This window comes from Pseudorca crassidens, chromosome 20 (assembly GCF_039906515.1).
Source record: "Pseudorca crassidens isolate mPseCra1 chromosome 20, mPseCra1.hap1, whole genome shotgun sequence".
NCBI classification, from domain to species: Eukaryota; Metazoa; Chordata; class Mammalia; order Artiodactyla; family Delphinidae; genus Pseudorca; species Pseudorca crassidens.
Window position 1 is genome coordinate 2,315,801 of NC_090315.1, and position 26,565 is coordinate 2,342,365.

The window sequence follows — 26,565 nt, forward strand, 5'->3', positions numbered from 1 at the left end:
TTCCCTGGTGGCGCAGTGGTTGAGAGTCCGCCTGCCGATGCAGGGGACACAGGTTCGTGCCCCGGTCTGTGAATATCCCACATGTCGCGGAGCGGCTAGGCCCGTGAGCCATGGTCGCTGAGCCTGCGCGTCCGGAGCCTGTGCTCCGCAACGGGAGAGGCCACAACAGTGAGGGGTCCGCGTACCACAAAATAAAAAAGAGAAAAAATCAGGGGTTTCTGTAGCAGTGTCTGCAGGCAGCTCTGCAACTCCAGTTGTCCCACCCCCCGAGCAGGAAGCATCCCACCACATTTTCTTCACCTTTCCCTCCCAGGGTGGAACCTCCTGGCAGTTCTTGGGGAAACCGAGCTACCCTTCATGTGGATGCAGGTCTGCATTTTCCAAAGCCAAAGCCCTGGCGGGTCCTGCGGAGACCTAACCCCAGTCAGCTGTGCACAGGGCCAAGCCTGTGGGCAGAAGAGGCAGGTCCCGCATTGGTGAGAGATGCCGGCTTGTCGGCCTCCGCTGGCCACCTGGGAAAATGCAAGCAGCACCCACTCCCACTTCAGGGGAGGCTGAGTTCCCTGTGGGCAGCCCCGCTCAATGCACTACACTCTGCAGGTTCCAAGGGACAGAGGCCAACATCCCAGGACTTCTGGAAGCTAATTACAGGAGAATTAGGAAACACGTGCCACGAAACGAATGTAGGCACAGACTTTACAACTCGCACCAAAAGTTACTCCAAATTGTCCACAGGCAAATTTAAAATATAAAACATTAAAAATTATAGAAGATCATATAGAAGAAAATTGACATGGCCATGGGTTTGGTCACATAGATCACGAGCTTTGATTTCTAACACCACGTGAAAAGCCCTCACACAAAAGGGAAAAACTTAATAACGTACTTTATAAAACTGAAAATTGTACTTGGTTAAATACCTTATTCTGAAAGCCAAGAGACAAGCCAGAAACTGGGAGAAAAATATTTGCAAAATACATATGTGATAAATAATTTATATTCACATAATATGAAGTGCTATAAAAGAAATAGCTACATTCAAAGCGAGTCTGCAGCACAGCAGCCAGCGCCCACCTGCTGACCTCCTTGCTCTACGTGAGCCCGCGCAGGGTTTCAGGAGCCCACAGTGTCTCCTGCTTCTCATCTCACCCCAGCATTGCCCAAGGGTGAGGAAGCAACTGTGTGCTGGTGACAAAGAGGATGCTTGTTCCACAGCCCCTCCCACTGCAAGGGCTCTTTTACACAGGCCCCTCCCAGGATATGGAGCTCACCTGAGCAGGCACCCAGCAGCCCACGGGGCTAAGGTGGGCAGGCACCTTCCAGAACATGGGACTCACCTGGGCAGCCCATGGGGCTTATCTCGTCTCCCTCCACCGGGTCTTCCAGAGACTTACACTGCAGCCGGGGCACCAGGCCTCTGTCTCCACCCACCACCCCTCCTCTCCCTGACTCCTGGGTTCCTCTGATTAGGAGAGGGTCTTCTTGAAGTTGTCTCCCACTCATGGACCAGATAAAATGATTAGAAAACAAGCCAGGGCTGCAGCCCCTTGTCTATCCTGACCCTCAGGACCCCACACCAGTTCCTTGGACCTGGCCCGTGCAGCAAGGCCCAATTTGTGCAACTCTGAGCCCCTGATGGGCGAGGAATGGCTGACCTGGGCAGCCTGGCCCAGCCGGCCAGCCCTCCCCAGGTGTGCCTGGGTTGAGGTCAATATAAATACCCCTTCCAGGCAAGAGTACCTGCAGCTGTGCCTGACGCCATATTCTCTGCCCCGTCAGCAGTCTCGGGTTGGGCTGGTGGGAGGGAGTAGGGCCCACGGCTTTGTGGGTGTCCTGGTGTTAGTGGGGCTCTGCTGGACTTTCTGCAGGAGTTGCTGGGCTGCCACCTGCTAACGAAGAGGATGTGTCACCCATACCTGCCGCTGGAATTTCTCCCTGGGCAGAGGTGAGGAAGGAAAAAAGCACTGGGGGCCGGGACAGGAGGGGTATCTCAGGCAGGGAAATGGAAAGCTTCCAGAAGAGCGCCCGGGGCCAGGACCATCCTGGCTGGCCTGCAGGCACCAAGTCGGCCTGTGTGCTGTCGCTGGTGTGGCTCCACGGCCCTTCCTGTAGGCTTTCAATTCCTTGTACATATTCAGGTGTTATACCTGGGAAGGGTGGGAAGAGTTCAGCCGCAGCTGGCCTGGGGCTCAGCTCACATTTACTCACAGACGCCTCCGCACGGTCCCCCAACTTTGCAATGAGGACGCTCCTTGCCGGGGTGGGGGGTGGGGGCTGCTGGCTGCATGGGAGACGATTCCCCACCTTGACCAACTTCAGAATTGTTTACCACTGGAGCAAGTGTTCTGACAGGGTTTTCATCTGTATAACTGGTGGGTTCTTTTTTTTTTTTTTTTTTTTTTTGGTACGCGGGCCTCTCACTGTTGTGGCCTCTCCCGTTGCGGAGCACAGGCTCCGGACGCGCAGGCTCAGCGGCCATGGCTCACTGGCCCAGCCGCTCCGTGGCATGTGGGATCTTCCCGGACCGGGGCACGAACCCGTGTGGCCTGCATCGGCAGGCGGACTCTCAACCACTGTACCAACAGGGAAGCCCCAACTGGTGGGTTCTTAATTAACAACGTGAACGGTGACATCAGAGGTCCTGAATCAGGATGGAAATACTTATCCCCAGCATGTACATGCGTAAAAACCTGGGGAGGCCGTATGCAGCCGGCACCCTTAGGGATGGGCTTCCAAGTTGACTCCTCAACGTTCCGGTGTCCAGCCACTGCTTTAGGATTTCTGGGGCCCAATGCTGACTCTAAGGGTTCTGTAATCCAACCTCTATCTGCCTTTAGTGAGACCCGCACTTCCAGGATCCTACAGAGCAGGGTCTGTGTGACTGTTCTGTGGCTTCTGTAACAAATGACCACAAGCTGGGTGGGGTGGTTTAAAACAACAGTAATTCATCCTCCCCCAGTCCTGGAGACCAGATGTATGAATCAAAGTGTGGGCCGGGCCATGTTACCTCTGGAGGCTCCAGGGGAGTGTTCTTCCTGCTTCTACTGGATTCTGGGGGCTCCAGGCGTCCCTGGGTTTGTGGCCACCTCTCTCCCATCTCTGCCTCTGTGTTCACGTGGCTTCCCTGTGCCTTTCCTCTTCCGTCTCATATAAAGACACTGTTATTGGATTTAGAGCCACCCTCATCTATGATGTCCTCATCTCAGATCCTTCACTAATCCTGCAAAGACCTTTTTCCCAGACAGGGTCCCTTCACACGTTCTGAGGGACACATCTTTTGGGGTCACCATTCAACCCATTATCTTTGTGTAAAATAACCCTCTTGTTTTAGGAGGTGACTGAGGTCCCATATAGACTGGCACTGGCAGCAGCCATGTGGGTGGGGGTCTGAGGAGAATGAGGACCCTGGAAACACCCTGGATGGGGTAGGGTGAGTGGCCAGGCTACCTCCCAGCTTGCCTTTCGGGTTTTCACTTCGATGTTGGGGCAGCGTTGGCCTCACCACTGGGTTTTGTTTGTTTTGAAGCAGTCAGATAATCGGACTTTCTATGTGGCTTCTCCACTTATGACATATTTGGAAAGACCTTCCCTATTCTGATAATATAAAAATTATTATCACTCGAGTTCTTCCACTACTGTCCTTCTGTTTTTGGTTTCTGGTTTCACATCTTTGATCCAGCTGGAGTGTGTGTGTATGTGTGTGTGTCTATCAGGTGTGAAATAGGAGGCTTTTTTCCTAAATGACTACCTAATTTTCTCAATACCAGTCAATGAAAGGCCCCTCTTTTCCCAACTATCTGCAATATTTATCTTCTACTAAAGTCACGTATGATTTTGGGTCTGTGTCTGGCATTTTTATTGTTTTGTTCATCTGAGAATCCATGCATCAATGCCATTCCAAGGCAGATATCTTTTCACACTTGTGAGATCTTTGAATCGGGAGGCATCTAGCAAGTCATAGCCTAATAGCCAGTGTTTTTCTTAGTGGCACACGAACCAGTGATGCACCTTTTAATACAGTGTACTCGATTCAACAAGATGGTAATAATTGTGGCTGTAAAATATGTTTTACCTCCTGGTAGGCCTTATCACACCTCACTACTTGGGCCCACTTTTTTCCCCCTCAGGGTTTTCCTAGGTATTCTTGCTCATTTTTCTGTATGAAATTTAGAATCAGATTATTCTGAAAATAAATCTGAATGGTTTTCAATTAGGATTATATTAGATGATAAACTAATAAGTGACATTTATATGACATTCAGCCTGACCACTAAGAACATTATGTGTCTTCACAATGACCCAAGTACTTGTATGTGTGTATATCCCTCCAGAGAGTGTGGAAGTTTCCTTTATGTTCATTCTGTAAATACTGGGCGTTTACATTGGAGATGCAGCATTAGACATCGCAGACACAAATTCCTGCCCTCAGATTTTTGCCTGCATGAGATCATGAAGACATTCTCCTACGTCATCTTCTGGTTTTTCTTACCTTTCCCATTTAGATCCACTATTCACTTGGAATTGATTTTTTTTTTTTTTGCGGTACGCAGGCCTCTCACTGTTGTGGCCTCTCCCGCTGCGGAGCACAGGCTCCGGACGCGCAGGCTCAGTGGCCATGGCTCACGGGCCCAGCTGCTCCACGGCATATGGGATCTTCCCAGACCGGGGCACGAACCCGTGTTTGAACCCATCGGCAGGCGGACTCTCAACCACTGCACCACCAGGGAAGCCCCTGGAATTGACTCTTGATGAATTTTATTCTATCTAGATGGTCAGTTGATGAAGCACCATTTACTGAGAATCTGCTTCACTGCTCACCAGTACTCATATCGTAATAAAGCAAGTGCTCATATATGGGTAGATATAGATGTATTTCAAAATCAGAATCAGCTTTATTTTTCAATTCAGATCTGGAGTTTGTGGAAGAAGGAGCCAAGAATGACCCAGTTGGTTGGGCCTGAGAAACAAGAAGAGGTGTCAGATATGGGGGAGGCACCTGGAGGAACAGAGTGGGGGTGGAAAGTCATAGCTTTGGATGTGGGTGAGGTTGAGGCAGTTCTTAGACATTAAAGTGAAGATGTAGGATAGGCAGGTGGAGATGAAAGTATCAAATTACATCTCTGAGAACCATTACCTTTATAAAATTTAAATCTTAATACTTTTTTAAAAGATTTTTTTTTTTTTTGCGGTACGCGGGCCTCTCACTGTTGTGGCCTCTCCCGTTGCGGAGCACAGGCTCCGGACGCGCAGGCTCAGTGGCCATGGCTCACGGGCCCAGCCGCTCCGCGGCATGTGGGATCTTCCCGGACCGGGGCACGAACCCGTGTCCCCTGCATCGGCAGGCGGACTCTCAACCACTGCGCCACCAGGGAAGCCCAAAAGATTTTTTTGATGTGGACCATTTTTAAAGTTTTTATTAAATTTGTTACAGTATTGTTTCCGTTTTATGTTTTGTTTTTTGGCCGTGAGGCATGTGGGTTCTTAGCTCCCTGACCAGGGATCGAACCCTCACCCCCTGCATTGGAAGGCGAAGTCTTAACCATTGGTCTGCGAGGGAAGTCCCAATCTTTATGCTTTTTTGCTTTCAATTCTTTTGCTGAAATTAAAAACTGCCATTACTGTTTCTTTTTATTTCTTTGAGAATTGGTAATTTAAGTGTATAATTTTACACTTTTTAAAGTGTATAATTTTAAGTGTATAATTCTGTGGCATTAATTACATTCAGAATGTTTGCAACCATCACCCCATTTCCAAAATTTTTTCATCACCCCAAACAAAACTCTGTACCCAATCATTCCATTTCTTCCCTCCTCCTAGTTCCTTGTAACCACAAACCTTTCTGTCTCTCAGAATTAGTCTTTTCTAGATATTTGTCCTTTTACATCCAACTTCTTTCAATGAGCATAATGTTTCTAAGGTTTATGCATGTTGTAGCATGTATCATAACTTCATTACATTTTATGGCTGAAAGACATTCCACTGTATGTACTGTTGACCTTTGAACAATACAGGGGTGAGAAGCGCTGACCGTCCATGCAGTCAGAAATCTGTGTACACTTTACAGTCAGCTCTCCGTATCCTCAGTTTCACATCCGTGGATGCAACAACCATGGTTAGTGTAGTAGTACATATTTATTGGAAAAAATCTGAGTATAAGTGGACCCCTGCTGTTCAAACCCGTGATGTTTGAGGGTCAACTGTCTAACACGATTGTGTATCCATTCATCTGCCGATGAACAGTTGGGCTGTTTCTACCTTTTGGCTGTTGTGAATAACGCTGCTGTGAACATTCATGTACAAGTATCTGTTGAAATCCCTGTTTGCAGTTCTTTTGGGTATAGACCTAGGAGTAGATTTGTCAGGTCATACAGTAATTTTTTTAAAACTTATTTATTTTTGGCTGTGTTGGGTCTTCGTTGCTTCGTTGCATGTATCAAAAAGATACATGGATCCCTTTGTTCATTGCAGCTCTATTTACAATAGCCAACACATGGAAGCAACCTAGGTGTTCATTGACAGATGAATGGATAAAGATGTGGCACATATATACAATAGAATATTACTCAGCCATAAAAGGAAATGAAATTGAGTTATTTGTAGTGAGGTGGATGGACCTAGAGTCTGTCATACAGAGTGAAGTAAATCAGAAAGAGGAAAACAAATACCATATGCTAACACATATATATGGAATCTAAAAAAACCCAAATGGTTTTGATGAACCTAGGGGCAGGCAGGAATAAAGATGCAGACGTAGAGAATGGACTTGAGGACACGGGGAGGGGGAAGGGTAAGCTAGGACGAAGAGAGTAGCATTGAGATATATACACTACCAAATGTAAAATAGATAGCTAGTGGAAAGCAGCTGCATCACACAGGGAGATCAGTTCGGTGCTTTCTGACCACCTAGAGGGGTAGGATAGGGAGGGTGGGAGGGAGACACCAGATGGTGGGGATATACGTATCCATATAGCTGATTCACTTTGTTATACAGCAGAAACTAACACACCATTGTAAAGCAAATATACTCCAATAAAGATGTTAAAATCTTTTCATATTAAGCTTTATCTGTGTGATATTATTATTATTATTATTTTTGCAGTACACGGGCCTCTCACTGTTTCAGCCTCTCCCGTTGTGGAGCACAGGCTCCGGACGCACAGGCCCAGTGGCCATTGCTCACGGGCCCAGCTTCTCCACAGCATGTGGGATCTTCCCGGACCGGGACACGAACCTGTGTCCCCTGCATCAGCAGGTGGACTCTCAACCACTGTGCCACCAGGTAAGCCCTTTGTGATATTATTAAAGGTCCTAATTGAATGGAAAATGCAAAAAAAAAAAAAAAAAGAAAAATGAAACAAATGTCTGTACCTTGTGTATCCCACTGCAAACACTACTTCCACTTTCCCCCCAAGAGGTATGTACTAACATGAGTTTCTAGTTCAGTCTTTCCTGACTTTTCTATATGGTTTCATATGTATGAATCCCTACCTAATATAATTTCTAGATTGTATATTTTTGAACATGAAATCAATAGTATATTTATTTTAAGTGTATTTATTTATTTTTGGCTGTGTTGGGTCTTTGTTGCTGTGCACAGGCTTTCTTTAGTTGCGGTGAACGGGGGCTACTCTTCGCTGTGGTGCATGGGCTTCTCATTGCTGTGGCTTCTTGTGTAGTATGGGCTCTAGGGCACAGGCTCAGTAGTTGTGGCTCATGGTCTTAGTTGCCCCACAGGATGTGGGATCTTCCCGGGTGAAGGCTTGAACCCGTGTCCCCTGTATTGGCAGGTGGATTCTTAACCACTGAGCCACCAGGGAAGTCCCCAATAGTATCTTACAGTATAAATTCTTCTGTTGCTTGTTTTCAGCTCACAATATTGTTTTCAGGATTCATCCATGTTGTTACACGTGGATGGAATTCATTCTTTCTCACCATTGTGTAAAATAACTTTGTATGAACGAACCATCGTTTATTTATCTATTCTACTGTCAATGAACATTTGGACTTTTCCCTGTCTATGCTATTATGAATGTTGCTGTCATAAGTATTATTTACATGTTTCCAAGTCTATTTTTATATAAAATTTTTTTCTACAGTATAAGTCTGGAAGCAGAATTGCTGCTTACTAGATTATATAAATATTCAGGTTTCCTAGAAAATGCCAAAATGTTTACCCAGTGCTTGTTTGAATACATATTCCTAAAAAAACACATAATTCTTTTTTTCCATATTACTACCAGGAATACATCAGACTGATCTGCCAGTATCATTGTGGTTTAAATTTGTATTCTCTGATTACTAATAAGGTTGAATATCTTTTCACATGTTTGTCATTTGTATATATTTATCAAATTCCTTGTCTATTTTTTTCTTTTAAAAGATAAAAATAAATGTCTGTAGAGAAGTGTATTGGCCATGCCAATAACAATGATAATAAAAAGAATTAGAAAACAGTCTGCCTCAATATATACCTCCCAAAATTCCAAAGTTCAATATCATTTTCAAATAAGTGATACATTTTTAAACCAAAATTTGAGAATTTAAAAAAGTTTTCATAGTTTATGCAGCAGTGTATATAAATATATCTCAGTTGTCACTAGATAAAAGTTTACTCTTGTGTATTTAAATCTTATGAAGCACACAAGGTTAAAACCTTGGTGTTATTCAAACTGTGGATGATAATATGTATGTAGTGGATTTTAAGGAGCATTTTTATTTTACTATTTTTCAAAATAAATTTATTTATTTATTTTTGGCTGTGTTGGGTCTTCGTTGCTGCGCATGGGCTTTCTTCTTAGTTGTGGCAAGTGGGAGCTACTCTTCATGGTGGTGCGCAGGCCTCTCGTTAAGGTGGTTTCCCTTGTTGTGAAGCATGGGACCTAGGTGTGTGGGTTTCAGTAGTTGAAACACATGGGCTCAGTAGTTGTGGCTCATGGGATCTAGAGCACAGGCTCAGTAGTTGTGGTATACAGTCTTAGTTGCTCTGTGGCATGTGGGATCTTCCCGGACGAGGGCTTGAACCCATATCCCCTGAATTGGCTGACAGGCATTGCCTGTCTCAGAAAGGATAGAGTCTCCAGTCCATGAACAGAGTCTTGCCTTGGGCTTTGTGGGTAACTTGGCAACTTGAGGAAATCATGACTCACGCTGTGTTTAGAGAATAATTTCTCCCCAGGAGTCCTGTGACTGTCCTATTTATAACCAAGTCTCTAGTGATTTAAGAAACAACTGAAGGACTGTTGTTACGTCAATTAGTACTTCAAACACACCAACGACAGCAGCAGTTGATTCCAAAGCCCAGAGCCTGAATGAACAGCAGGTAGAGTGGTGACAACAATGACGACTGGCTCACTTCAGTATTTGCTATGTTCTTTACATCCTTTGGGTGTTGTCGGTGTCTCTTTTACATGTGGTCTCTTCTGTCTCCCCCTGCATCAGTCTGTTTCTTTGAAAATGCCTCATTTTAATCAATCTTCTTCCCCAGATTCCATATCGAATTTTTTTTCAATAGAGGAATGTATGATTTTTTAATTTTTGGTTGCGTTGGGTCTTCATTGCTGCGTGCAGGCTTTCTCTAGTTGCAGCAAGCAGGTGCTACTCTTCATTGCAATGTGTGGGCTCTAGGCATACAGGCTTCCATAGTTGTGGCATGTGGGCTCAGTAGTTGTCGCTCGCAGGCTCTAGTGTGCAGGCTCAGTAGTTGTGGCACACGGGCTTAGTTGCTCCGCGGCATGTGGGATCTTCCCGGACCAGGGTTCGAACCCATGTCCCCTGCATTGGCAGGTGGATTCTTAACAACTGTGCCACCAGGGAAATCCACATATTAATTTTTTAGTAGTGCTTTTGTCATACATTGTGACACCTCTTTTTCTAACTTCTCTTGGGCATTTTTCCTTTTATATAAGCTTTGAGCTTTTAAATGTAAAACAGCATAAGAGGTATGATATAAAATTGAATTATATATTATTAGGAGAGAAATGATTTTCTCTTTATGGTATTATGCCTTCCCGCCTAGAGAACATGATTATCTATATTTTCTATTTCTGCAGGTCTTATTCTATGCCCATCAGTGAAATTGTGCAGTTTTCTCATTAAGGTCATATACTTTTCTTGTTAAATTTACTACTGAGTATTTTCTAGTTCTTGATCATTACTGTGAATAATTTTCCCCCAGAAACTCATTGTAGATTTATCAGTGCAATGTACCAAATCTGTTTTTAAACAAATTGCCTAAATTTTCCAGTTATATAATCACCTACCCAACAAAAAAATTCATCTCCTTTCCCAGGTTTTTAAAAATTATTCATTATTTTGTTTTCTACATCTGTCTAAAACACACAAAAAAATTAAAAAGTATAAGGGCCTATTACCTCTCAATGTAACTGGTTTTAATAATTCTTATAGTTTAAGTGGTTTTATAATATTTTATATATTAAATTTGCCTGTGGAGAACTTGGAGTGACTTTTGGTGTGAGTTGTAAAGTCTGTGGCCACACTCATTTTGGGGCATGTGTTTCCTCATTGTCCTGAAACAACTAGCATTCCAGAAGTCTTGGGATATTTACCTCCATGAGTTTGAGTTTCCACAGTGTTGTGAATTCAGCAGGACTGCCCCCATGGAACTCAGCCTCCACTGAAGTGTGAGTGGGTTCAACCCGTATTTTCCCAGGTGGCCAGCAGAGGGCGATCAACCTGACTCTCATGCCAGTGCAGACCCTGTCTCTTCTGCCCACAGGCTTGGCCCTGTGCAGAGCTGACAGGTATTAGGTCTACACAGGACCAGCCAGATCTGGCTTCGTAAATATGCGGAGCTGCATCCACACTAGAGGAGCAGTTTTCCTCAAGACTTCTTGGGAGGTTCCACCCTCGGAGGGACAGGTGAGGAAGATGTGTGGGGATGCTTCCTGCTGGGGGCTGAGGGCTGAGGATGGGGGGGTCCGTTTTGAGAAGACCCATCAGAGGAAAATCTTGGGGAAGAATATTTTACTTAGTCATTTGTGTGGTGCAGGAGAAGTCCTGCATCCTTTTAGGGGGTCCTGATCAGTTTTCCAGGTCACTGATTCGTCTGATTGTGCTTGCACTGATGTAGGGTCCTGGCAGCTTTGTCTCACACTAACAAACCTCATATGTGTGTGTCTCTTCATAAGCTCTCTTGACTCTTCCTCACAGACTGATGAGTTTATTTCTGGGATCTCCATTCAATTCCACTCATCTCATTGTATATCTTCAAGCCAGTATCACAGTGTTTCCCTCATTGTGGCTGTGTAAGTACATATGCAACTGGGAAGTGTGAGCCTTCAAATTAGATTTTTCTTGTGAAAATTTTTTTAGACCTGTGGGGGTGTCTGAATATTATATATTTTTTGCAGGTTCCGTTTCTGTTTCCCCATTACCTGAATGTACCCCCTCCCTCTTTGCTTATGACCTCATGTCCCTATGACCTCCTGATTGTTTTAAGGTGTCAACAGTATGAACAGAGCTTCCATGCAAAAAAGGATCCTTGCTTTTGTCTAGATACAGTTTCTGAAAACAATTCCATGAATCCTTGGAAGCTTGAAAGATGGTCTTCAGTGTTGGATTTGATTGGCTTTGGAATATATTTCCAAAGGATGTCTCGAGGGGGCTTCAATGTGTTCCATCAGCAAGGAAGGAGATTCTAGGTCCATCTACCTCACTACAAATAATTCAATTTCATTCCTTTTTATGGCCGAGTAATATTCCATTGTATTGCCACATTTTCTTTATCCATTCATTTGTTGATGGACATTTAGATTGCTTCCATGTCCTGGCTATTGTAAGTAGTGCTGCAATGAACATTGGAGTGCATGACTCTTTTTGAATTATGGTTTTCTCAGGGTATATGCCCAGTATTGGGATTGCTGGGTCATATGGTAATTCTATTTTTAGTTTTTTAAGGAATCTCCACACTGTTTTCCACAGTGGCTGTATCAATTACATTCCCACCAACTGTACAGGATGGTTCCCTTTTCTCCACACCCTCTCCAGCATTTATTGTTTGTAGAGTTTTTGATGATGGTGATTCTGACCAGTGTGAGGTGATATCTCATTGTGGTTTTGATCTGCATTTTTCTAATGATTAGTGATGTTGAGCATCTTTTCATGTATTTGTTGGCCATCTGTATGTCCTCTTTGGAGAAATGTCTTTTTAGGTCTTCCGCCCATTTTTGGATTGGGTTGTTTTTGAGATATTGAGCTGCATGGGCTGCTTGTATATTTTAGAGATTAATCCTTTGTCAGTTCCTTCATTTGCAAATATTTTCTCCCATTCTGAGCATTGTATTTTCATCGTCTATGGTTTCCTTTGTTGTGCAAAACCTTTTAAGTTTCATTAGGTCCCATTTGTTTATTTTTGTTTTTATTTCCCTTACTCTAGGAGGTGGGTGAAAAAGGATATTGCTATGATTTATGTTAAAGAGTGTTCTTCTTATGTTTTCCTCTAAGAGTTTTATAGTGTCTGGCCTTACATTTAGGTCTTTAATCCATTTTGAGTTTATTTTTGTGTATGGTGTTAGGAAGTGTTCTAATTTCATTCTTTTACATGTAGCTGTCCAGTTTTCCCAGCACCAATTATTGAAGAGGTTGTCTTTTCTCTATTACATATTCTTGCCTCCTTTGTCAAAGATAAGCTGACCATATGTACATGGGTTTAACCCTGGGCTTTCTATACGGTTCCATTGATCTATATTTCTGTTTTTGTGCCAGTACCATACTGTGTTGATTACTATAGGTTTGTAGTATAGTCTGAAGTCCAGAAGCCTGATTCCTCCAGCTCCGTTTTTCTTTCTCAAGATTGCTTTGGCTATTCGGGGTCTTCCATGGTTCCATACAAATTGTGAAATTTTTTCTTCTAGTTCTGTGAAAAATGCCATTGGTAATTTGATAGGGATTGCATTGAATCTGTAGATTGCTTTCAGCAGTACAGTCATTTTCACAATATTGATTCTTCCAATCCAGGAGCACGGTATATCTCTCCATCTGTTTATGTTATCTTTTTTTTTTAATTTTAACATCTTTATTGGAGTATAATTGCTTTACAATGGTATGTTAGTTTCAGCTTCACAACAAAATGAATCAGTTATATATATACATATGTTCCCATATCTCTTCCCGCTTGCGTCTCCCTCCCTCCCACCCTCCCTATCCCACCCCTCCAGGTGGTCAGTCACAAAGCACCGAGCTGATCTCCCTGTGCTATGCGGCTGCTTCCCACTAGCTATCTACCTTATGTTTGGTAGTGTATATATGTCCATGCCTCTCTCTCGCTTTGTCACCATTTACCCTTCCCCCTCCCCATAGCCTCAAGTCCATTCTCTAGTAAGTCTGTGTCTTTATTCCTGTTTCACCACTAGGTTTTTCATGACATTTTTTTCCTTAGATTCCATATATATGTGTTAGCATACGGTATTTGTCTCTCTCTTTCTGACTTACTTCACTCTGTATGACAGACTCTAGGTCTATCCACCTCATTACAAATAGCTCAATTTCGTTTCTTTTTATGGCTGAGTAATATTCCATTGTATATATGTGCCACATCTTCTTTATCCATTCATCCGATGATGGACACTTAGGTTGTTTCCATCTCTGGGCTATTGTAAATAGAGCTGCAATGAACATTTTGGTACATGACTCTTTTTGAATTATGGTTTTCTCAGGGTATATGCCCAGTAGTGGGATTGCTGGGTCATATGGTAGTTCTATTTGTAGTTTTTTAAGGAACCTCCATACTGTTCTCCACAGTGGCTGTATCAATTTACATTCCCACCAACAGTGTAAGAGGGTTCCCTTTTCTCCACACCCTCTCCAGCATTTATTGTTTCTAGATTTTTTGATGATGGCTATTCTGACTGGTGTGAGATGATATCTCATTGTAATTTTGATTTGCATTTCTCTAATGATTAGTGATCTAATGTTGAGCATTCTTTCATGTGTTTGTTGGCACTCTGTATATCTTCTTTGGAGAAATGTCTATTTAGGTCTTCTGCTCATTTTTGGAATGGGTTGTTTGTTTTTTTGTTATTAAGCTGCATGAGCTGCTTATAAATTTTGGAGATTAATCCTTTGTCAGTTGCTTCATTTGCAAATATTTTCTCCCATTCTGAGGGTTGTCTTTTGGTCTTCTTTATGGTTTCCTTTGCTGCGCAAAACCTTTTAAGTTTCATTAGGTCCCATTTGTTTACTTTTGTTTTTATTTCCATTTCTCTAGGAGGTGGGTCAAAAAGGACCTTGCTGTGATTTATGTCATAGAGTGTCCTGCCTATGTTTTCCTCTAAGAGTTTGATAGTTTCTGGCCTTACATTTAGGTCTTTAATCCATTTTGAGCTTATTTTTGTGTATGGTGTTAGGGAGTGATCTAATCTCATACTTTTACATGTAGCTGTCCAGTTTTCCCAGCACCACTTATTGAAGAGGCTGTCCTTTCTCCACTGTACATTCCTGCCTCCTTTGTCAAAGATAAGGTGACCATATGTGCGTGGGTTTATCTCTGAGCTTTCTATCCTGTTCCATTGATCTATATTTCTGTTTTTGTGCCAGTACCATACTGTCTTGATTACTGTAGCTTTGTAGTATAGTCTGAAGTCAGGAAGCCTGATTCCTCCAGCTCCGTTTTTCGTTCTCAAGATTGCTTTGGCTATTCGGCGTCTTTTGTGTTTCCATACAAATTGTGAAATTTTTTGTTCTAGTTCTCTGAAAAATGCCAGTGGTAGTTTGATAGGGATTGCATTGAATCTGTAGATTGCTTTGGGTAGTAGAGTCATTTTCACAATGTTGATTCTTCCAATCCAAGAACATGGTATATCTCTCCATCTATTTGTATCATCTTTAATTTCTTTCATCAGTGTCTTATAATTTTCTGCATACAGGTCTTTTGTCTCCTTAGGTAGGTTTATTCCTAGATATTTTATTCTTTTTGTTGCAATGGTAAATGGGAGTGTTTTCTTGATTTCACTTTCAGATTTTTCATCCTTAGTGTATAGGAATGCCAGAGATTTCTGTGCATTAATTTTGTATCCTGCTACTTTACCAAATTCATTGATTAGCTCTAGTAGTTTTCTGGTAGCATCTTTAGGATTCTCTATGTATAGTATCATGTCATCTGCAAAGAGTGACAGCTTTACTTCTTCTTTTCTGATTTGGATTCCTTTTATTTCCTTTTCTTCTCTGATTGCTGTGGCTAAAACTTCCAAAACTATGTTGAATAAGAGTGGTGAGAGTGGGCAACCTTGTCTTGTTCCTGATCTTAGTGGAAATGCTTTCAGTTTTTCACCATTGAGGACGATGTTGGCTGTGGGTTTGTCATATATGGCCTTTATTATGTTGAGGAAAGTTCCCTCTATGCCTACTTTCTGCAGGGTTTTTATCATAAATGGGTGTTGAATCTTGTCAAAAGCTTTCTCTGCATCTATTGAGATGATCATATGGTTTTTCTCCTTCAATTTGTTAATATGGTGTATCACGTTGATTGATTTGCTTATATTGAAGAATCCTTGCATTCCTGGAATAAACCCCACTTGATCATGGTGTATGATCCGTTTAATGTGCTGTTGGATTCTGTTTGCTAGTATTTTGTTGAGGATTTTTGCATCTATGTTCATCAGTGATATTGGCCTCTAGTTTTCTTTCTTTGTGACATCCTTATCTGGTTTTGGTATCAGGGTGATGGTGGCCTCGTAGAATGAGTTGAGGAGTGTTCCTCCCTCTGCTATATTTTGGAAGAGTTTGAGAAGGATAGGTGATAGCTCTTCTCTAAATGTTTGATAGAATTCACCTGTGAAGCCATCTGGTCCTGGGCTTTTGCGTGTTGGAAGATTTTTAATCACAGTTTCAATTTCAGTGCTTGAGATTGGTCTGTTCATATTTTCTATTTCTTCTTGATTCAGTCTTGGCAGGTTGTGCCTTTCTAAGAATTTGTCCATTTCTTCCAGGTTGTCAATTTTATTGGCAGAGTTGCTTGTAGTAATCTCTCATGATTTTTTGTATTTCTGCAGTGTCAGTTGTTACTTCTCCTTTTTCATTTCTAATTCTATTGATTTGAGTCTTCTCCCTTTTTTTTTTGATGAGTCTGGCTAATGGTTTATCAATTTTGTTTATCCTTTCAGAGAACTAGCTTTTAGTTTTATTGATCTTTGCTATCGTTTCCTTCATTTCTTTTTCATTTATTTCTGATCTGATTTTTATGATTTCTTTCCTTCTGCTAACTTTGGGGTTTTTTTGTTCTTCTTTCTCTAATTGCTTTAGGTGCAAGGTTAGGTTGTTTATTCGAGATGTTTCCTGTTTCTTAAGGTAGGATTGTATTGCTATAAACTTCCCTCTTAGAACTGCTTTTGCTGCATCCCATAGATTTTGGGTCGTCGCGTCTCCATTGTAATTTGTTTCTAGGTATTTTTTGATTTCCTCTTTGATTTCTTCAGTGATCACTTCGTTATTAAGTAGTGTATTGTTTAGCCTCCATGTGTTTGTATTTTTTACAGATCTTTTCCTGTAATTGATATCTAGTCTCATAGCTTGTGGTCGGAAAAGATACTTGATACAATTTCAATTTTCTTAAATTTACCAAGGCTTAATTTGTGACCCAAGATATGATCTATCCTGGAGAATATTCCATGAGCACTTGAGAAAAATATGTATTCTGTTGTTTTTGGATGGAATGTCCTATAAATATCAATTAACTCCATCTTGTTTAATGTATCATTTAAAGCTTGTGTTTCCTTATTTATTTTCATTTTGGATGATCTGTCCATTGGTGAAAGTGGGGTGTTAAAGTCCCCTACTATGAATGTGTTACTGTCGATTTCCCCTTTTATGGCTGTCAGTATTTGCCTTATGTGTTGAGGTGCTCCTATGTTGGGTGCATAAATATTTACAATTGTTATATCTTCTTCTTGGATCGATCCCTTGATCATTATGTAGTGTCCTTCTTTGTCTCTTCTAATAGTCTTTGTTTTAAAGTCTATTTTGTCTGATATGAGAATTGCTACTCCAGCTTTCTTTTGGTTTCCATTTGCATGAAATACCTTTTTCCATCCCCTTACTTTCAGTCTGTATGTGTCTCTAGGTCTGAAGTGGGTCTCTTGTAGACAACAAATATATGTGTCTTGTTTTTGTATCCATTCAGCCAATCTGTGTCTTTTGGTGGGAGCATTTAGTCCATTTACATTTAAGGTAATTATCGATATGTGTGTTCCCATTCCCATTTTCTTAATTGTTTTGGGTTCGTTATTGTAGGTCTTTTCCTTCTTTTGTGTTTCTTGCCTAGAGAAGTTCTTTTAGCAGTTGTTGTAGAGCTGGTTTGGTGGTGCTGAACTCTCTCAGCTTTTGCTTGTCTGTAAAGGTTTTAATTTCTCCAAATCTGAATGAGATCCTTACTGGGTAGAGTAATCTTGGTTGCAGGTTTTTCTCCTTCAACGCTTTCAATATGTCCTGCCACTCCCTTCTGGCTTGCAGAGTTTCTGCTGAAAGATCAGCTGTTAACCTTATGGGGATTCCCTTGTGTGTTATTTGTTGTTTTTCCCTTGCTGCTTTTAATATGTTTTCTTTGTATTTAATTTTTGACAGTTTGATTAATATGTGTCTTGGCGTATTTCTCCTTGGATTTATCCTGTATGGGACTCTCTGTGCTTCCTGGACTTGATTAACTATTTCCTTTCCCATATTAGGGAAGTTTTCAACTATAATCTCTTCAAATATTTTCTCAGTCCCTTTCTTTTTCTCTTCTTCTTCTGGAACCCCTATAATTCGAATGTTGGTGCGTTTAATGTTGTCCCAGAGGTCTCTGAGACTGTCCTCAGTTCTTTTCATTCTTTTTTCTTTATTCTGCTCTGCAGTAGTTATTTCCACTATTTTATCTTCCAGGTCACTTATCCATTCTTCTGCCTCAGTTATTCTGCTATTGATCCCATCTAGAGTATTTTTCATTTCATTTATTGTGTTGTTCATCATTGTTTCATCTTTAGTTCTTCTAGGTCCTTGTTAACTGATTCTTGCATTTTGTCTATTCTATTTCCAAGATTTTGGATCATCTTTACTATCATTATTCTGAATTCTTTTTCAGGTAGACTGCCTATTTCCTCTTCATTTGTTAGGTCTGGTGGGTTTTTATCTTGCTCCTTCATCTGCTGTGTGTATTTCTGTCTTTTCATTTTGCTTATCTTACTGTGTTTGGGGTCTCCTTTTTGCAGGCTGAAGGTTCGTAGTTCCTGTTGTTTTTTGTGTCTGTCCCCAGTGGCTAAGGTTGGTTCAGTGGGTTGTGTAGGCTTCCTGGTGGAGGGTACTAGTGCCTGTGTTCTGGTGGATGAGGCTGGATCTTGTCTTTCTGGTGGGTAGGTCCACGTCTGGTGATGTGTTTTGGGGTGTCTGTAGACTTATTATGATTTTGGGCAGCCTCTCTGCTAATGGGTGGGGTTGTGTTCCTGTCTTGCTAGTTGTTTGGCATAGGATGTCCAGCACTGTAGCTTGCTGGTCGTTGAGTGAAGCTGGGTGCTGGCATTGAGACGGAGATCTCTGGGAGATTTTCGCTGTTTGATATTATGTGCAGCTGGGAGGCCTCTTGTGGACCAGTGTCCTGAAGTTGGCTCTCCCACCTCAGAGGCACAGCACTAGCTCCTGGCTGCAGCACCAAGAGCCTTTCATCCACAGGGCTCCTTAATTTGGGATGATTCGTTGTCTCTTCATGTATTCCACAGATGCAGGGTACATCAAGTTGATTGTGGAGCTTTAATCCGCTGCTTCTGAGGCTGCTGGGAGAGATTTCCCTTTCTCTTCTTTGTTCTCACAGCTCCCAGGGGCTCAGCTTTGGATTTGGCCCCGCCTGTGCGTGTAGGTCACCGGAGGGCGTCTGTTCTTTGCTCAGACAGGACGGGGTTAAAGGAGCCGCTGATTCGGAGGCTCTGGCTCACTCAGGCCGGGGGGTAGGGAGGGTCACGGAGTGTGGGGTGGACCTGCGGCGGCAGAGGCCGGCTGGCGTGATGTTGCTAGCCTGAGGCGCGCTGTGCATTCTCCCGGGGGAGTTGTCCCTGGATCCCGGGACCCTGGCAGTGGCGGGCTGCACAGGCTCCCTGGAAGGGGGTGTGGATAGTGACCTGTGTTCGCACACAGGCTTCTTGGTGGCGGCAGCAGTGGCCTTAGCGTCTCATGTCTGTATCTGGGCTCCGCACTTTTAGCCGCGGCTCGTGCCCGTCTCTGGAGCTTTCTTAAGCAGCGTTCTTAATCCCCTCTCCACGTGCACCAGGAAACAAAGAGGGAAGAAAAAGTCTCTTGCCTCTTTGGCAGGTCCAGACTTTTCCCCGGATTCCCTCCCAGCTAGCTGCGGTGCACTAACGCCCTGCAGGCTGTGTTCACGCCGCCAACCTCAGTCCTCTCCCGGCGCTCTGACAGAAGCCGGAGCCTCAGCTCACAGCCGTGCCCGCCCTGGCGGGCGAGCAGACAAGCCTCTCGGCTGGTGAGTGCCGGTCGGCCCAATCCTCTGCGCTGGAATCTCTCCGGTTTGCCCTCCGCACCCCTGTTGCTGTGCTCTCCTCCGCAGCTCCCAAGGTCCCCCACTCCGCCACCCGCAGTCTCTGCCTCCGAAGCTCCCCCACTCCGCCACCTGAAGTCTCCACCCGCGAAGGGGCTTCCTAGTGTGTGGACACTTTTCCTCCTTCACAGCTCTCTCCCACTGATGCAGGACCCGTCCCTATCCTTTTGTCTCTGTTTAGTTTTTTCTTTTGCCCTAACCAGGTACATGGGGGGTTTCTTGCCTTTTGGGAGGTCTGAGGTCTTCTGCCAGCGTTCAGTAGGTGCTCCGTAGGAGTTGTTCCACACGTAGATGTATTTCTGGTGTATCTGTGGGGAGGAAGGTGATCTCCGCGTCTTACTCTTCCGCCATCTTCCCGGAAGTCCCTGGTTTGGGAAGTTTTCTATGTTATCTTTGATTACTTTCATCAGTGTTTTATAGTTTTCTGAGTACAGGTCTTTTGCCTCCTTAGGTAGATTTATTCTTCAGTATTTTATTCTTTTTGTTTTGATGGTAAATGGGATTGTTCCCTTAATTTCTCTTTATCATATTTCGTTGTTAGTGTATAGGAATGCCAGAGATTTCTGTGCATTAATTTTGTATCCTACAACCTTACCATGTTCATTGATTAGTTCTAGTAATCTTCTAGTGGCATCTTTAGGATTCTCTATGTATAGTATCATGTCACCTGCAAAAAGAGACAGTTTTAATTCTTCTCTTCCAATTTGTATTACTTTTATTTCTCTTTCTTTTTTGATTGCTGTGGCTAGGAATTCCAATACTATGTTGAATAGTGGCAAGAGTGAACATCCTTGTCTTGTTCCTGCTCTTAGAGGAAATGCTTTCAGTTTTTCACCATTGAGAGTAATGTTTGCTGTGGGTGTGTCATATATGGCGTTTATTATGTTGAGGTAGGTTCCCTCTATGTCTACTTTCTGGAGAATTTTTATCATAAATCGGTGTTGAATATTGTCAAAAGCTTTTTCTACATCTATTGAGATGATCATATGGGTTTTATTCTTTAATTTGTTAATATGGTGTATCACATGGTTTGACATATATTGAAGAATCCTTGCATCCCTGGGATAAATCCCACTTGATCATGGTGCATGATCCTTTTAATATGTTGTTGGATTCTCCTTGCTAGTATTTTGTTGAGGATTTTTGCATCTATGTTCATCAGTGATATTGGTCTATAATTTTCTTTTTTTCTGATATCTTTGTCTGGTTTTGGCATCAGGGTGATGGTGGCCTCATAGAACGAGTTTGGGAGTGTTCCTTCCTCTGCAAGTTTTTGAAAGATTTTGAGAAAGATACGTGTTAACTCTTCTCTAAATGTTTTATAGATTTCGCCTGAGAAGTCATATGATCCTGGACTTTTGCTTCTTTGAAACTGTAGTTTAAAATCTTCCATTTCATTACCTGTGAATGGTCTGTTTACATTTTCTAATTCTTCCTGGTTCAATCTTAGAAGGTTGTACTTTTCCAAGAATTTGTCCATTTCTTCCAGGTTGTCCATTTGATTGGCATAGAGTTGCTTGTAGTAGTCTCTTATGATCTCTTGTATTTTTGTGGTGTCAGTTGTAATCTCTCCTTTTTTATTGCTAATTTTATTTCTTGGAGCTCTCTCCCTTTTTTTCTTGATGAGTCTGGCTAAAGTTTTATCTATTTCGTTTATCTTTTCAAAGAACCAGCTTTTAGTTTTATTGATCTTTGCTATTGTTTTCTGTTTCCATTTCATTTATTTTTGCTCTGATCTTTATGATTTCTAGCCTTCTACTAACGTTGGGTTTCCTTTGTTATTCTTTTTCTAGTTGCTTTAGCTGTAAGGTTAGATTGTTTCAGATTTTTCTTATTTCTTGAGGTGATCTTGAATTGCTATGAAATTCCCTCTTAGAACTGCTTTTGCTGCATCCCATAGATTTTGGATCATCGTGTTTTCATTGCCATTTATTTCTAGGTACTTTTTAATTTCCTCTTTGATTTCTTCAGTGATCTCTTGATTATTTAGCAGTACATTTATTAACCTTCATGTATTTGTGTTTTTTGCTGTTTTTTTCCCCTGTAATTTCTAATCTCATAGTGTTGTGGTCAGAAAAGTTGCTTAATACGATTTCAATTTTCTTACTTTTTCCAAGGTTTGATTTGTGACCCAAGATTTTTGATCTATTCTGGAGAACGTTCCATGTGCACTTGAGAAGAAAGTGTATTCTGCTTTTGGATGGAATGTACTAAAAATACCAATTAAGTCTATCTGGTCTACTGTGTCATTTAAAGCTTGTGTTTCCTTATTTATTTTCTGTCTGGATGATCTATTGGTGTAAGTGTGGTCTTAAAGTCCCCCACTACTATTGTGTTACTGTCAATTTCTCTAACACTATTGTGTTACTGTAAATTTCTTTTATGGCTATTAGCATTTGTCTTATGTATTGAGGTGCTCCTATGTTGGGTGCATAAATATTTATAATTGTTATATCTTCTTCATGGATTGATCACTTGATCATTATGTAGTGTCCTTCCTTATCTCTTGTAACAGTCTTTATTTTAAAGTCTATTTTATCTTCTGTGTGTACTGCTACTCTGGCTTTCTTGTGATTTCCGTTGGCATGGAATATCTTTTTCCATCCTCTCACTTTCAGTCTGTATGTATCCCTAGGTCTGAAGTGGGTTTCTTATAGACAGCATATATAAGGGTCTTGTTTTTGTATACATTCAGCTAGTCTGTGTCTTTTGTTTGGAGCATTTAATCCATTTATATTCAAGGTAATTACTGATATGTATGTCCCTATTACCATTTTCTTAATTGATTTGTTTTTGTGTGTCTTTTTCTTCTCTGTGTTTCCCACTTAAAGAAGTTCCCTTAGCATTTGTCATGAAGCTGGTTTGGTGGTGCTGAATTCTCATGGCTTTTGCTTGTCTGTAAAGCTTTTGATTTCTCCATGGAATCTGAATGAGATCCTTGCTGGGTAGAGAAATCTTGGTTACAGGTTTTCCCCTTTCATCATTTAAAATATGTCCTGCCACTCCCTTCTGGCTTGCAGTTTCTGCTGAAAGATCAGCTGTTAACCTTATGGGGATTCCCTTGCATGTTATTTGTTGCTTTTCCCTTGCTGCTTTTAATATTTTTTCTTTGTATTTAATTTTTGATAGTTTGATTAATATGTGTCTCAGCATGTTTCTCTTTGGATTTATCCTGTATGGGACTCTCTGCACTTCCTGGACTTGAATGACTATTTTCTTTTCCACGTTAGGGAAGTTTTCAACTATAATCTCTTCAAATATCCTTAGAACCTTTCTTTTTCTCTTCCTCTTCTGGGATCACTATAATTCGAATGTTGGTGAGTTTAATGTTGTCCCAATGGTCTCTGAGACTGTCCTCAATTCTTTTCATTCTTTTCTTTATTCTGCTCTGGGGCAGTTATTTCCACTATCTTATCTTCTAGGTCACTTATCCGTTCTTCTGCCTCAGTTATTCTACTATTGATTCTTTCTAGAGTATTTTAAATTTCAGTTATTGTGTTATCACTGTTGGTTTGCTCTTTAGTTCTTCTAGATCCTTGTTGAATGTTTCTTGTATTTTCTCCATTCTGTTTCTGAGATTTTGGATCATCTTTACTGTCACTACTCTGAATTCTTTTTCAGGTAGGCTGCCTATTCTGTCTTCATTTATTTGGCATTGTATGTTTTAACCTTGCTCTTTCATCTGCCATATATATATATATATATATATATATATATATATATATATAGATAGATAGATAGATAGATAGATAGATAGGTGGGGCTGTATTCCTGTCTTACTTGTTGTTTGGCCTGAGGCGTCCAGCACTGGAGTTAGCAGGCAGTTGGATAGAGCTGGGTCTTTGTGCCAAGATGAGGACCTCCAGGAGGCCTAACTCTAATTAACATTCCCTGGGGTCTGAGGTTCTCTGTTAGTCCAGTGGTTTGGAGTCAGAGCTCCCACCACAGGAGACTGGGTCAGACTTCTGGCCTGGGAACAAAAATCCTGCAAGCCACGTGGTGAAGCAAAAACATAAAAATACGATCCCAAAAATTTAAAAACAAAATAAAATTAGAAAGATAAAAAATATATTGGGGACTTCCCTGGTGGCACAGTGGTTGAGAGTCCACCTGCCGATGCAGGGGACGTGGGTCCGTGCCCTGGTCCAGGAGGATCCCACATGCCACAGAGCAGCTGGGCCCATGAGCCTTGGCCGCTGAGCCTGTGGGTCCAGAGCCTGTGCTCCACAATGGGAGAGGCCAAAACAGTGAGAGGGCTGCATACAGCAAAAAAAAAAAAATATATATATATATATAAATATAAATATATATATGTAAATAATATATAATTGAAACTGCAATAAAGTAAAACAAAACTACAGCAGAAAAAAAAGCCAAAAGCAGGAGAACAGTAACAAAGTATAAAAAATAAAATTAGAAATATAAAAGTTTAGAAAAAAATATATAAAGGGATCAACATCAGTGAATCAAGAAGGTAAAACAGAACCCCAATCTAAAAGAGAGAAAAAAAATAAAAACCTTGGCTATGGGGTGGCGGGGCTGGTGTGGAGTGTAGGCAGAGGTGGAACTCAGGCAGGGGCAGGGTTTAGGGTGGGGCAGAATCTAGGTGGGTGGGTGGGGTGACATTTGAGTGTGAGGCGGAGCCTAGGCACAGAACCCAGGCAGCCAGAAAAGGCCTTGGGGGCAGAGCTCAGGCAGGGCGATATTCAAGCGTGGGGTGGGGCCTCTGCTTAGGACCTGCCCGGAAGTGGAGAGGCAGCACATCCAAAGGGCTGCCTATGGAGTGTGGAGTTCTGGAATTTGGAGGTAAGGCCCTCAGCAAGGGTGTGTGGGTGGGGTTTAGGCCCAGTGTGCTGGAGTGGGTCTCTGAGTATAGAGGTAGGGCCCTGGGGGTGTAGGGGCGGGGCTTGGGTCTGTGGGCAGTAGAGAGGCTCTGAGAGCACAGGATTAGGCCTGGGAGCCCAACAGGGAAATCACTGTCCATGTTCCCTTCCATTCCTCCACATCCCCCCATGTCTCCCCCAGGGTCTCCCACATTCCTGCTGGATCACAACCATGGGTTTAGGAACTCCTCCCCTCCCCCAACCACCCCTCAGGGGTGCCAGTTCTGTAAGTCCAGCCTTTACTTTCAGTCCCCCTTCCCTCCCTCCCACTCCCTTAGGACCTGTGTGGCTGGAGGGGAACTCCGTGAGCAGAGTATCAGGACCAGAAACTCAGCAGGCTCCTGGGGGCCCAAGAGGGCAGGGAAAACCTGGCCATGCTCCCTTTTTAAAAATTATTTATTTGGCTGTGTTGGGTCTTCGTTTCTGTGTGAGGGCTTTCTCTAGTTGCGGCGAGCACGGACCTCTCACTGTCGTGGCCTCTCATTGCAGAGCACAAGCTCCAGACGCGCAGGCTCAGTAGTGTGGCTCACGGGCCTAGTTGCTCCGCAGCATGTGGGACCTTCCCAGACCAGGGCTCAAAGCCATGTCCCCTGAATAGGCAATCAGATTCTCAACCACTGCGCCACCAGGTAAGCCCCACGCTCCCTTTTGATCCTCTGCCCTCCCAATGGTCCCCCAATTTCCCCCATTGGGCATAGGATCCCTTCTCCCCCAGCCACCCCTCAGGGTCGCCAGTATAGTCTCATCTCCTCTTCTCCTCACCCCTCACTCCCCTGCCATGCCCAGCATCCTACCCAGTCGCTGGGGGTTCCTCCCATCCCTTTAGGTGTCCGAGGTCCCCCACCGGTGCCTGGTAGGTACCCTAGTTGTGCAGAGATGCGAATTCTGCATCAACCTAGTCTGAAATCTTGACTCCTCTCCCAAGTCATATTTTTGTCTGCACTTCTTTATTATCTGTATATCATCTCAGGCCTGGTGTCTGTTCAGCTCTTTACCCATTGTGAAGGTAGCTGTCTGGTTTCTCATTCTTTTCACACACTGAGTAAAATTTTATCTGATATATGTTTGGGAAATATATATTTCTCTCAGTGTGTGGCTTCTCTTTTTGCTTAGGGAGGAAGGTAATTCACAGAGAATAACACATGCATCAGGTGTTACTGCTGTTTGTTTCCTCTTGTGTGAGGGCTTTTTGTTCCAAATCCTGCTTCATGAGCTATGTGACCAGACCCATGGCTGCCCTCATACTGTCTACACCTTAAAGGAATCAAGAGATCTTCAATACATGCATGCCTCAGCAAAGGGGAGGGGGGTGTACATCTCAGTGAAGGAGAGCAGAAAAGGACATGACAAAATATGGAATTTCAATGACCCCAGAGCTCTAACACAGTTATTATTTTCTTTCTGTGGTATGTGGGCCTCCCACTGCTGTGGCCTCTCCCGCCACGGAGCACAGGCTCCAGACGCGCAGGCCCAGCGGCCACGGCTCATGGGCCTAGCCCCTCTGTGGCCTGTGGGATCTTCCTGGACCAGGGCACAAACCCACACCCCCGCATTGGCAGGCAGACTCCCAACACGGCACAACCAGGGAAGCCCCACAATTATTTTTTTAAAAAACCCCTAAAATTTGAAGGCTCACACCTCCCACTTTCAAATGTTCTGAACACAACCCCAGGAAATTGAAACATGGTTAAACTGACATGAAGACATATACTGAGATGAATAGAAATGAAAGGAGATCCAAGAAATAGATTCATCAGTCTGTGAGAAAGAGTTGAGAGACCCCCAGGAAGAAGACACACGTCTCTGGTGTGTTAGCCAAAGACAAAGCTACCAGGGACCTAGAGCAGTGAAAGGACAGTCACCCTAACAAACAAACAAAAAACTAGAATACAGAACATCATGACCCTAAAAGAGGACACCAGATTCCTTCCCCAACCCACAAGAGACTCCTCCCCCATTTTTCCTCTGCTGGGGCCTCTGAGACAGACCTCCCTGCCCCCAGTAAACCCAACCAGCAGTCCCTGTCAGGAAGCATTCCCCCACCCGATTTCCTCACCTTTCCCTACCAGGATAGCACCTCCCAGCAGGTCCAGAGGAAACCAAGCTACCCTACATGTGGATGCAGCTCTGCATTTTCCTGAAGCCAAAGCC

The 26,565-nt window shown here is 42.9% G+C and overlaps 1 long non-coding RNA gene across 1 annotated transcript; it reads left to right on the plus strand.

Moving 5' to 3' along the window:
• LOC137215667 (uncharacterized) lies at nucleotides 1-26,565 on the plus strand. The gene is made up of 4 exons (XR_010939369.1): nucleotides 1-2,599; nucleotides 7,100-10,878; nucleotides 24,904-25,043; nucleotides 26,484-26,565. It is a non-coding gene; the product is annotated as an uncharacterized lncRNA (long non-coding RNA).